The sequence below is a fragment of the Phacochoerus africanus genome, chromosome 10 (assembly GCF_016906955.1).
Source record: "Phacochoerus africanus isolate WHEZ1 chromosome 10, ROS_Pafr_v1, whole genome shotgun sequence".
NCBI classification, from domain to species: domain Eukaryota; kingdom Metazoa; phylum Chordata; class Mammalia; order Artiodactyla; family Suidae; genus Phacochoerus; species Phacochoerus africanus.
Window position 1 is genome coordinate 59,168,350 of NC_062553.1, and position 14,548 is coordinate 59,182,897.

Here is a 14,548-nt window from a genome sequence, read left to right on the forward strand (position 1 = left end):
TTACCTAATATTCAACAAAATTACTAAACTTTTAATTATAAAGTTTTTCTATTTCATGTACATATGTGAACAATCATAGATATGGCAATATTAATATTTTTCTTATTTTCCTATCCTTATATTATTTAGTTTTTTTGCTTGTCTTATTGAATTGGTGAGGCCTCCAGGGAAATACTGAATAATTATTCAATTTATGAATATAAATCAATGATATTGACTATATTTGCCTGTTTCTTGATTTTACAAGTAATGATGTTTATATTTCCCCATGGAATATGATGTTTCCTATAAATTTGGGGCTGACATTGTTTATAAGGTTATGGAACTTCTCTCTTTGTCTTAATTTGCTATTTTTCTCATGAATGGATGTTAAATTTTATCAGAGTTATTTACTGCATCTGTTCATTTAATCATTTTTCCCAACTTTTTAATGTTAATGCAGTACATTACAATGTAGTCAATACTTTTTCTAATCTTAACCACATTTGGCTATTGTTTTAAAGATGCATTTCAGAAAGACTGCAGCCCATCACTATGTTATCTACTTGGATTGATGTCTATGATTAGTTTTGATCTTCTAAGTGATTTCCCTTTGTGTAGGTTTCATTATTAATTAATTAAAATGTGTTCTAATATTTTGTATATTTTATAACTAAACAGTGAGTGGATATCTAGAAATTATATTTCTGTAAAATTAATATCCTTGCCTTGTTTTCTTATAAAATCGTCCTTGAATTTATTGTCTAGCTATGTCTTTTTAAATCCATCTTAACTCTCTCAACTCTTCTTCCCAAGACACTTTGCACAACCCCAGATTTTAATAACCAGTAATCAAGTGTGGGAAATAGAGTATATCATGAAAAAGACAAGATATGTTTAATAAGAGAGAAGCATTTCTAATCACTAAAAAATGTCATTTGACTCAGCTGAGGCTACAATTAATTTGTTTAGTTATACTGCTAATAAAGTGAAAAAAAGACATGTTGGGGTAGTCATTGATGAAGACCAAACATTAGGTTTTTCTGCACTTTAATAAAGAGCTAAAACCAAGTTTATGAATTTGGCATAACTTTAAGTTCAAAATTTTATATGTAGTTCAAATTATTTTTAAAACTCATATTTTGAAGTGCAGTATTTTAACATTTTGACTATTGTTGGAATTTAAAAAAGAATTCAGCTATCTACACTGAATAGCAAATCTCTTATCTTAGTCACAAGAGGACAGGAATTGTAGTTTAATATTATACCCCAAATTTTTTAGAGTATATTTTAATAAATAAAACTAAGTGGTATATTTAAATATAAGACATTTGGAGAATACTACCTAACAAATCCAAATTTTCAAAATCTTCCTATTACATATAGGTCTATTTGTAATGTCATAAATGTTTGTGAATCTGAGAGGAAACATCTATTAAATAGTCATTTAAGGGAGTGTTTAATCTCATTAGTCCAAAAGGAAACATAAATGCAGAGCTGAATATATATCAACATAATTGCAAATCTAAAGGCATATTTGAGAAATGTATATTGAAAATATTTTAGGACTTCCTGTAGTGGCTCAGCAGTTAATGAAACCGACAAGCATCCATGAGGATGACTCGCTCAGTGGGTTAAGGATCCCGCATTGCCATGAGTTGTGGTGTAGGTCGTAGACATGGCTCAGATACTGCATTGCTGTGGCTCTGGCATAGGCTGATGGCTACAGCTCTCATTAGACCCCTAGCCTGGGATACATATTTGCAAAAGACTAAAAATTTTCAATTATGGAAACATAATTAGCAAATTTTAAATGATATTTCCTTTGAATTTTCCAAGAAATGTTTTAAGTGCTTTGCCTTGCTTATAGTTTATACTCATATAATATATATGGTATCACATCACAAGGGGCAGTAATAACAACCGCTCCAACCTCTACTGAAAATTCCAAACACAGTTGGCTAACTAGAAATAAAACAGGAAAATTTTTTTTCACTGCACTCATCCTGATTTATTTTCTTTTCCTTTGAGGTGTGCCTCTTCAATTCATACTAACTCAAGTCTTCCCAGAATGTCCCGGCATTGACTTTCCTTTTAGAAACTAACTTTTGTGTAGTCCTAAATCATACATACTTTTGCAAAGATTGTCCCCATCAAAATATACAAGCTGTGCCATTTATTATTTCAGAGCACAAATATTTTTTTAGTATTATTCAAGTTCAGGATGATGGTGTTATAATATAAGCAAACATAATTCCTTCTGTCCTAGAATCTGATAAAGTCATTTGAGCTACTTATCAGTGAATCATAATAAGCCAATGTATTCCATGTCAGAGTTTATCTGTATGTTTTTAAAGTACACTTGTAATTAGCCTAATATTTATTGACTTCAATGCATTGTGCCAGTGACTTTGCTAGGTGCCTTGAAAAACTATCTCATTTATTGTTTATATCTGGAGGAAGAGTAATCTCCATTTAGCAAATGATAAAACTAAGTGTCTAAAGGTTAATTGCTTTGTTAAAGGTTGCACAGGCACTAAGCAGTAAAACTGTTACTCAGTCCAGTTCTTTTCTGATCTTCTGATTCCAAAGTTAACCTTCTTTATGCCCTCCCTTCTGGCTTGTGCTATAACACAAAAAGTGAGGTAACAGATGAATCTCAAACATGGCCTGGAAGGAAAATATATAACTATACTTCCTATTATCCTCCCATAAATTTCATTGCCTTCCAGAAATGGTTGAAACTTTTAGGTCAACATCCTCTTTTACTTCCTTGGAAACTAAACCTAGAAAGTTATGTCTTTCTCAGCTTCCAAAAAAGCTACCACACAGACAGACTCAAAAGTAGGCTTCTGTTCTCCTGACATGCTGGGCTCTAAAAGCTACAGGGCTATAATGAAATCACACCTCTGGTGGGGTGATTTTCATCTTAGGAGGAAATATGCCTCTGTCATGGTGAATACTCTTTCTTTAAAAAATATAACGCCTTCTAAATTAAGTATGACAGGCCGTTAGACTCAGGGACAATTCATGTGCTTTGAAATATATTTTCTTAAGTGCCTGATTATATATTTAATAATAACCATTTATGTGTTTAAATAAACTCCCCTTGGGGACTTGCTGGAGAAGAAGCTGGAGGAGACCTGGAAACTTGAGTACAGTGACTAAAAAAGATTTTGCTTCACTCTTTCCTAAATAAGTGCTCCAAGGTAAGGAACTTAACGTAATAAAAAAGGAGAGTATTGTTATGCCAAGGAAAAGATAAAGCAGGAAGCTCAGAATTAAACAAAATTTCCTTAATATTCAATAAACTCTGTCCTTCTTTTGTTATGTTTAGTATTTTAATGAGGAATTAATGATCAAAATTAAATTATTTTAAGGTTGGTTAAGCAGAGGCACTTAATAAAGTTTGCTCATGGTAGAAGGATAATAAATGCGAAGCTATATCTCTTGTCATAGTGCAATTTCAAGAGGTGATTGAATTTTTCATGACTGCAGACCCCACTGTCTTTTCCACAGAGAATCGCTAAAAAGTATATCATTATTTTCTATAGTATTCTATATCTGCTATGTCTACATGATGCCAAAGTTTTAAAATGTGAAGAGTTTAAGTTGATTTTTAGTTTGTATAGTCCAAGCAACTGGCATGGATCACATTTTATTCTTTTGTTTGACTGTACTGACCAGTGACACCATCTTGGACACTTTATTTTTTATTTTTCAGGGTCATACTCATGGCATATGGAAGTTCCCAGGCTATGGATTTAATTGGAGCTGTAGCTGCTGGTCTACACCACAGCTCGTGGCAACACCAGATCTTTAACCCACTGAGCAAGGCCAGGGATCAAACCCTCATCCTCATGGATACCAGTTGGGTTCATTACCACTAAGCCACAATGGGAACTCCATCCTGGCCACTTTACACACAAGTAAAATATTTAAACACTTGGAAAATAAGGTCCCATGCAACATATATAAATAAAGGTATATCCTATAAATATCTATTTTCTCATGTTTTTTTTTTTCCTGGTAAACACTTCTACTAATGCCCACAGTATATGACATGAAGTCACTGTAATTTATTATCATTTTGTGATCACTGAGTATAAGTTGGTATTACTGAGAATAGTAATAGCATTTAATCAAAGCTATCTGTAGCAGTTAGGGATGCATTTAGCGCCCTATAATACACACACATGTACACACACAAATTCATCTAAATACATTAATAGTGTTTTCCCCTATTATTTAATGATAAATTCAGAGGAAGGCAGTTCAGGGCTGGCTTAGTCGTGTTGTGATGTCTTCTCTGTCATAGGTAACTTCCATTTTTATTCAGCATCTTCAGAGGATGCATGTCAGAAGGTGATTACTCTACTTCCAGATTTGCATCACCATTCTAGGAAAGGTTAAAAGAAGAGGAAACAATAGCAAATGTTTATGAAATGGTATATTCCCACTTTTTTTTTTTTGAGGCGTTTTCCTAAAGCTCTATCTCATAAATAACATCTCATTGGCAGCAAGTGCTAAAGAAGTCAATTGTGTTTTAGTGGGTACTTCTACTGAAATTGAGATTCTTAACTTAAAAGAAGAGAGAATAGATACTGGGTAAGTAATTACACATCTCTGCCGCAATGTTTTATCATTCTGCTGCTCAATGGTAACAATACTTAATACATCCAAAATAATATAACGAGTGAAAATAAGTCCAGGTATATATTCTTTCCAATTCTCCCCAAAAGAGCATATATTTATTAACTAACTAAACTACACTTTTTAAATAATGAAATACAAAAGAAACATATCATCTTATGAATAGATGTTAAATGTTGAGAGAATAGAGAAACACGTATGAATAGAAAAGTGGGAAGTATATATGGCCAACAAAATGTTTTGGATTCTATGTTATATTTTTTAATAAAAAGGGAATAGCACTTGAGCTCAGTAAATTTATAATATAACCCACACTGAGCTTAAGAGACAAACTTTGTTACACTACAGTACTGCAGTGATTAAATCTCTAAAGTATCATGGGAATGAGAGGGCTTTGGTGAAGAAATCTACGCTTATCAACAGCACCAAGAGGATGATGAGAGGATAGCCATTTAAGCAGAAAACACAAAATATTAAACTAATACCCCTTAGCTAGAGAGGGAGCATCTCCTGTCTACAACAAGGTCATGATGATGAAAACAATGAATTCCCATAGTTCCAAAAAAGAGCAATGATTATAAGTGAATATCAGAAGAGTTTGAACACTTTTAATTAATTGCAGTTATTTAACCATGACAGGTAATGCTATAACTGACTTTTACGTATAATTGATCAGTGGCAGATCACTACAGTGAGTATTTTTCTGAAAACAAATCTTGCATAGCTGCCTCATATTTTGAAAAGTCAGCAGATCTATAGCAGACTCAACTTCTCTAGGCAATTTTAATCACCTCCTGCCTTTGAACCAATATAAATTTCCTTCTAAGGCAGAAATCAACCCACACTCTTCTTAGCAGGCAACAGAATTTCAGAATAAACACTCCTCAAAATCCCTGTATAGGTTCAACTGGTTTCCAAAGCAGATCTTTTCCAAGATATAGGAGGGCTTTTGCTTTCTTTCTGTGCTTTCTTTAGTTCTGTTCTTCGTCAGAGTGGTAGAGATGATCAGGGATGTTTAGTTTTCCTTTGTATTTTTGAATATTTGGTGTTTTCCCAATTTCTCTTAGTTTATATTTATTTTATTAAGTTAAAATAAACACTTTGATTTATTAACATTTATATATTTTTTCTGTCGCATTCATTTTTTCTTTTATCTATTATACCCTATCTTGTCTTTCCTTTTGATTTACTTTGTGTTTTCTCTATTTTATTGAGTCACTAATATGTTCATACTTACATTCTGTAATTTTCACTAATAAAGTATTTAAAGCTTTATTTTTTTCTTCTGTCCCCTCCTTTAAATGTATACTGTTGGTATGAATTGTTTGTTATTATACAACTTCTACAATTTTGGTTTGCATTGTCCCTACTGTTCAGAAGTTTTCTTTTTTTTAAGAGAAGATTTCCAAATTTCCAGGTTAAAAGTCCTTTTTGAGTTTTTATTAATTTTTAGTTCTTACGTTTTTATCAGAGTGTAACTTTACTGCAATGTGGAATTTAATAATGTTGTTTCAAAAATAATATATAGGCAAGTTTTTTGTCAGTGTTCTATGTGTGCTTGAGCAGAAAATATATTCTTTGTTACAGGTTTAATATTGGAGACATCACCTTAAAATCTGCTTTAGGGTTATGTTGTCAGTGACTCTACATCTTCATTGTTTGGTTCACATGATCTCTTTTAACTGCGGGTGGTTTGGGCTCCTCTTATTGTGTTTCTGTATATTTATTTTTGCATCTCCTGTAGTTTCTGTTTAAATGAGTTGAATCCATTAACGTTTAATTATGACTTATTTATTTTGTTCTAACTCTGGCATTTTATAATTATATTTATTGTTTGTATATCTGCATTGTATTGCTCTTTTATATGGCTTAATCCCTTACCTTTCTTTTTAATCTTTACTGATGTTAAGACTGATTTTATTATTAAATATTATTTATCTTAGGTTATTTTGGGGTTTTGCTTTTGTTTTTTCTTTTAGGTTCTCTAATGGCATGTATTATAGAATCTCTTTGCCCTGAACTATGTATGAACGTCCTTTTATCTAATTTTTATACTTTTCTCTAATTTCATCATCATGCTTCTTTTCATTTTCAAGTATCTCCTTAATGCCATCCATTAAATTTTAAATGAGTATGGTCTCCATTTGGCGGCTTGTAATTTACTCATCATTTTTAAGATGTATTTTTTTCTGAGTTTGGTTGTTTCATATCTTTCTTTTTTTTTTTAATAAATTTATGCCCTTGAATCAGGTTTTTGAATTCATGATTCAAGACACTCCTTACATTTCAAAATTACTGTTTACTATATTTTATCCAGGTGAGAATGTGGTGATGCACTTTTCTTCTGTTTTGTATTTTTGGTTGGTGGAAGACTTTGAAACATTTTTATTCCAGTTTTCTAGGATTTTTTCTTTCTAAAGCGGCATATAAATGTTGTCTTTCATTTTATGTTTATTTCCTAATTTTATTTCCTTATTGATACACTATAAGAGTTGTGCTCAGTCATAGAGAAATGCATGAGGGTCTAACTGGATTTCTAAGTTCCAGACTAGTCTCTTCTATTGGCACAGGAAGGTGTAGCTTAGTTATGGTGCTATTTTACTTGATGAGGGAGAATACACAGAATAATAGTTCCCCAAATATGTCCACATCATAATTCCCAGAATCTGTGTTGCCCTACCTGGCAAAAGAGAATTTGTGTTTAAATTAAGACCTTGTGATGAGTAGATTATCCTGGGTGGACCCAGTGTAATTACAATAGTTCATATAAAGAGGGACAGGGGAAGAATCAGAGACAAAAAGAAATGTGATGATGGAAGCAATTTTTTTTTAAGAGCCACATCTGCTGCATATGGAAGTTCCCAGTCTAGGGGTCGAATCAGAGCTGTAGCCACCAGCCTACAACACAGCCACAGCACCGCAAGATCCAAGCCGCATCTGCTACCTACATCACAGCTCACAGCAATGTCAGATCCTTACCCCATGAGCAAGATCAGGGATCAAACTTGTGTCTTCAGATTCATTTCTGCTGAGCCTCAACAGGAACTCTGGAAGCAAATTTTTGAGCGATCAGCTTTAAAGATGAAGGAAGGGGCCACAAGGCAAGGCCATAGGCAGCTACCAGATGCTTAAAAAGGCAAGAAACAGATGCTTCCCAAAGCTTCCAGAAGAAATCAGTCCTGTGATTCCCTAGAGTTAACACCTTGACTCTCAGCTAGAGAAACTGATTTCAGTCTTGTGGCCTCCCAAACTATGAAAGAAAAAATTTGTGTTGTTGTAAGCTACTGAGTTAAAGTACTTTGTTACAGCACCAAATAGTGGGAAATTCATAAAGGGTGTGATTTACAAACTTGTAATATGCTTATGTTTCAGCGATATAACTAATTTTCCTGCTTACTTCTTTTTCTTTACCTCCACATCTCCGAGGCACACTTCCTCCTTCTTAGCCCCTTATTCTACAGAAGTGGTGCCTTCCCAGCATTGTGCCCTTGGGCCCTCTAACCTTTCAACCTTCTTCCTTTTGACCTCTCAAGGGCTATTATTCTGCTCTATCTGACATCAGATTAATTCTCAGGATTTACACATTCAGTGTGGGATCTTTCTAAGTGGGATTGTACCAGTGATCCATCATACCTGCATGTGGGATCTGACGTTCTAGTGGATTGGGTGGGTTTTTTTTCCCCCATATATACAGGTAGTTTGAAGTTCACAGTCTTCATCTCATAGTTATGCTGAATATATGAGTTATTGTTTTATTGGTAGAAGTGGGTAGAGAAATTTTGTTACTACCGTTATTCTGTGATAAACTAGAAAGCTAGGCAGTACCCACTGACTCCTTGATATGAATGATGAGAATTTTGTTGTCATCAACACTTTCTACCATTAATTATTTCATATATATGTGTATATATGTGTGTATATCATATATACATATAAAATACATATATAAAGTTATTTTTATGATGGTTATTATTTTTCTATTGGTTGTGTCTATAATTATGAGTGATATTCTTGAATATCCATCAATATACAAAACGTTCTTTTTGCTCTGCACTTTGTCACATAAGGTGATGAGTAAGCCACAGTACTTTTTTCTCCCTTTTCACTGCATACATTCTCTAAGCTATGCATTTGATTTTACTTTTACATTATCATGGTAATCATTTACCATTTGTTCTCCAATAACTTACTTTTGCCCTAAAATTTAGCTTTCAGTAATTTATATTTATATCATTATGATGTAATGAATCTTAACATCAAGTTGTGAGTTTGAATTTTATTTATCCATTAGAAAAATATAAACCTGTCCCTCTGAAAGGACATTGTACCTAGGATCAAAGTCAATGGGAAACTTTTGTTATTCTGAGCAATTCCATATTTTAGAAAACTATTAATTCTTATACATAGGTTTTCAAAGTCCTTTGTTTTCCTTGTTATAGCCTCATCTTTCATTCATCTCTAGATACTATTTTCCCCTGTGTCATGAACTGTTCTTACTGTGTTTCCAATAACTTTTTACAATACTTTTTATTATCCCAATTGCACAGGAAAAGGAATTGAGGTGCAGGGCTCTTGATGAATACTGCGGAGGCTACAAAGCTAATGACCATAGGTGAACCCTGCTGTCCTGACTCTAATGTACATAATCACACATCTATTCTCTTAAGTCCTTCACCTTTCACACCATCTCCCTCCCCAGAGAGCTCTCTCTTAGAGCCCTAGCTCCTGCTGTTGTGATTTTTAATGCTCAGAATATGGGCTGGCTGACACTGCCATCCTATAACTCCCCTACCCTCCTTACAGTACTCTTCTGGATTAGATCCAGAGCTAATTATTGAACCAGCGCAACAACACACCTGCTGGCAGCCAAGCTGATTGGTCTGTGCCTGTGTTCTACCAAATGCTCCTAATTTGTTTCCTAATTTTCCTGGGATAAAGTCCAAAATGTCTCCCTAAGAAAATGTACGTGTCAGGTGAAAGTATTAAGTCCACAATGTTTTGAGAATATCTTTATGATACCCTAGCAATTAATTGATAGATTATTTAGGTGTGAATTGTAGGTAAGAATTTCTTTTTCTTTGGGATTTTAAAAATACTGCTACAGTGCCAAAAAAATCAGTTTTATATCATATTTAAAATTAAATCTGCTAACACCACCGTTTGTTTTCCTTAACTATCCCAATAGGATAAAAACTAGACACAAGAGACTGATATTTTCCTACTAATAGAAAAACCTAAACTCTTTTTATAGACCCAAGTAAGATGAACACAGTTCATTAACTTATTTTTCTGCAATAGTCTATAGATTAAATGAACAATAAAATGTTTTGCAATTTAAGTAAGATCCTTTTTGCACGTGTTTAATATATTAATAGCAGTCTGTTTTTACCATGCTCCTGGGGTTATAGACTTTAAGTATCTGTTTCTTACCAGCATAATACTATTTTATTTCCAAGGCCAAAGGCCTTTAAGTCTATTAAGGTGAAATCAAAGAATTTAGCTAACAATTTGTATTTCTTTTCTCTTTAAACATCCATTGTCTCCAGTGGAAAGACAGAGACCATGGTCTTTCTTTCTTCCAGAAAATTTGTTTAATTAGGTTTAGTTTTATTTGGTTTGGTTTATCTCTGGAAATTTTCAGAAGAATCTCTTAATTCTTGGTGTCATGAAATTTCATTGTGATGCAGGTAAATGTAGGTATGTATTCTGTTATTATTATACTGTATAGTAATTTAGATTTTTAAAAATTGAGTACATATGTTCAACTTTGAAAACTCCTCTTCTGTTGTTACCCTCTCACTCCTGGCAAAGAAAACTGACTTTTTTTCCTGATAATGGCCCTCTTGGATTGACCTCTGATATCCTTTATCTTCTCCCATCATCTACTTTTTTTTTTGCCTTGCCCCTAGCACCTGGAAATTCCCAAGCCAGGAATTGAATTTGAGACCCAAGCTACACCAGTGACAATGCTGAATCCTTATCCACTAGGCCACCAGGGCGCTCCCAACTTCTGTGTGTGGTGTGTGTGTGTGTGTGTGTGTTTTCCTTATTCTATATTCTGGAATTTCTTTTCTTTCTTTCTTTCTTTCTTTCTTTCTTTCTTTCTTTCTTTCTTTCTTCTTCTTTCTTTCTTCTTTCTTTCTTCTTTCCCTTTCTTTCTTTCTTTCTTTCTTTCGTTCTTTCTTTCTTTCTGTCTTTCTTTCTTTCTTTTCTTTCTTTCTTTCTTTCTTCTTCTCTCTCTCTCTCCTCTCTCTCTCTCTCTCTCTTTCTTTCTTTCCTTTTTTAGGGCTGCACCCACACACAGCATAAGGAGGTTCCCAGGCTAGGGGTCTAATCGGAGCTACAGCTGCCAGCCTACACCATAGCCACAGCAATGCAAGATCCAAGCTACGTCTGTGACCTACACTACAGCTCACAGTAATGCTGGATCCTTAACCCACTAAGTGAGGCCAGGGATCGAACCTGCAACCTCATGGTTCCTAGTCGGATTCATTTCCACTGCACCACGATGGGAACTCCGTAATATTTCTAAAACATATTTTTGTTTATTCTGATTTTTCAATTTACCAGTTGTCTATTAAGTTTGGAAAAGCTGTCATCACCTCCTTAAATTTATCATTTTTAATATAGTAGTCTCTTTCTATATTTATGAATATAATTATTCTTGACTTTCTCTGAATGTTAATTTAACTCCACAAAATAACTAATTCTTTTCAATTGCTTGAAATCTTTCTTCTGGAGCTACTTTTGTTTTCATGTTTTTTTACTGGTCATTGTTTTTGTACACTTGGGTATCCTCAATTTTCTGTTAAAAAGCCTGGTCTTTTATTGGGTGTATCAGAATCACATTCTTTCATGTTATCAACCTGAGTGGAGTTCTATTTATGTAGAGAGAGAGTTCTGTTTATGTTATGAGGTAGACAAGTCATGCCAGTTCACAGGTCTTATTTTAGAATAGGCTTCCAATCAGGTAACAATTTCTCATCCTTCCAAAGTCACACCAAATTTGCTTTCCTATTTTTTCTTTTTTAACATTCCCCTAAAATATTGTTCTCCTTGGACAGTCTCCTCTCCTAATCATTAACTGTATTTTCTTTAGTCTGGAACACCAACATACACATTAAGAGCTTTACTTTTCTCTGATTTGCTTTAATATTTTGACACGTATCTCTCTTTTAGGCCTACTCTCCTCTTCTAAACTCCACAGACCTAAGAGCATCTTAGGGGTTCCAAGGTCACATGTTTTGTTCCTCCTCCACCACCCATGTGCAGCTGCTGCTTCTCTGCACTAACCTCAATCATTTCCTTTGTTTGTTCTTTTTCCTAGAGAAATGTGTTGACATGTCTAATCCACTATTGAATAGTCTACCAACTTCCCCTTCTCTTTGCAGAAATCGAATAATTTTCATAATTTTTAACTTTTTATTTTAGAATTAGAAATAAAATGGAAGCTAAGTAAGTATATGTGCCTAATTTGTCATTTTGACCTTAAACATGTCTTTTGAAACTGCATGTCTTTGACAGATCTCATAGGATCTTAAAAAGATGCAAAATTTAAAAAAAAATAAGTATTTGGGGAAGCATTTAGTTAACCTACATGCAGTGAGGAGAAATACTCAATTCCTTTCTCAATAAGAAGATTTATATGTTCTTACCTCAAGATCATGCTGTCGTTCCAGAGATCAAACAAAGCAGAAGTCTGCCTTGAACCAGTAACACGTTTAAAAATCCCAACATCTTTGTACATAGCTTGCAGTGTCAAGGTTCAGATGACTTGTCTTTTCCTAGGTTGCACTGCAATATTCTGACAGGTAGGTGCTGATTTAGCCACCCTCCCAAATCACCATCATTCTCCTCCAGGCTAAAAAACAAGGATCTATATTAAAAAACAAACAAACAAAAAAACAGCTTCAAAATGAAAACATTAGTTACAAATATCTCCTAGAAATTCTGAGGCCTCCTTTGAAAAATAACATATGTTACATCTATACAAAAAATAACATATGTTACATCTATACTATTAACACTACTGCCCTGTTACCTTTTAATTCCCTATCCCCCTCCCAAACAAACTTACTATACCCAGGAGGAAAACACTCAATCTAAAGTCTTAATTGTGAATTTTATATTTCTAAGTACATATAAGAGGTATATTTAGTGCACTAGAATTTTGTAAGGAAGGAATTATTAATCAGGATGATACTAAAATAAATAGAAATGGTTATTATATTTCAGAAGGGAATTCCTGTTAGAGTGAACCACTGAGATAAACTTCTTTACTGTAAGAGAGGAACGATAGCCTGTTGTTTTTTTTTTTTTGTTTTTTTTTTTTTTTTTTGCCTCTGAAGACCTGAAAGTGATAAACCATCTAATTCTTAAATGTGAAGGGTTGCTCCATTTGCATTGAGTACAAGATTTTAATGAAGTTATTAAGTGCTTGTTTACAATGGAAATGTCGTGAAAGAAAATTACCCTGGGCAAATATTCTGAGAGTATACATTAGTTTTCTTGGAGTTTATTTGTCACTCGCTATGTGTACTATACTTGAGTACTTTTGTTCAGTCCACGGAAAGGCAATGTTTGTGTTTTAACTCTGATGGAATGAAGCTCTTTCTTTATTATAAAACTATGTACACCAACAAGTATAATGTTTAAACTATCAGAACACTGTAAGATGCATACATTAAAACCAAATGCTATGAACAGTATCTTTCCTGGAATAGTTTTACATTTCCTAAATAGTACTTCATTATGAAAACTATCCATTTCAAAGTAAAAAAAAAAATTGTTTAGACAATCACTAAAATATAAGTGCTCTGCCAGAAATATATTACGTAAAAAATGTGCATTATTTTATCTTCAAACAAAAAACTAAACCCGGAAATCATTCACATATTTTAGCAGTAAATAGTATGTATGCATTTACCAAAATATTTAACTGCAACATTCAAATCACAGCATTTTTTCCACAAAGAGATGGCTCTTTGAATAGAATATTCTGACAAATGGATCACTTAATCCGTCAAAATCTCTTTTATATAGATTATAAATGTTCAAAGAACATTTCCTAAGTAGAAAATATTGGTTTCAACTTTGAAAACTTTATCTCCCAATCTTTTCAAGTGGATGCTCCCTCTGAACAATTTTTTTTATGAGAGAAAATACTTTAATCAAGAACAATATTCATGTACTTTTGTGCACTAGGATAAAAAGTATGTGTTCTAGACTAAATTATAACTGTTAAAATCAAAGTATCTAAAGAATTTCAGTAATGCTCAAAACATGCTTTTCTTTAAGTAGAAAAGCTTTGTGCTTCATGCGTGGTGAAATTATGTGCCTTACCAATTATTTTTTTAATTGGAATACAATTAACATATAAAACTGTATTAGTTTCAGATATACATTATGTGTTGCTATTTGTATATATTGCAAGATCACCACCACATGACTAACATCTGTTACCACATATAGTTTAATTTTTTTTCATGTGGTAAGAACTTTTAAGATCTGCTCTCTTAGCAATTTATTTAAAAGAGATTAACATTAATCTCTATTCTGTGAATTACAGCCCCATGAATAATTATAAGTTTGTAGCTTTTGATCGCCTTCACCCATTTAGTCCACCACCCACCATGCTCCTCTGGAAACCCCCAATCTGTACTCTATATCTATGAGTTTGGGGGTGATTTTGTTTATTGCTTTGTAGTGGTGTTTTCGAGTTTTTTTGTTTTTGTTTTTTAGATTTAACATATAAGTGAGATCATAGAGTAACTGTGTTTTTCTGTACAACTTAATTCATTTACCATAATGCCTGCAACGTCCACATACATTGTCACGGTGGCAAAATTTCTTTGTTTTTATGGATGAGTAATATTCCATCATGGTATATTTGTGTTTGTGTGTATGTGTGTGTGTG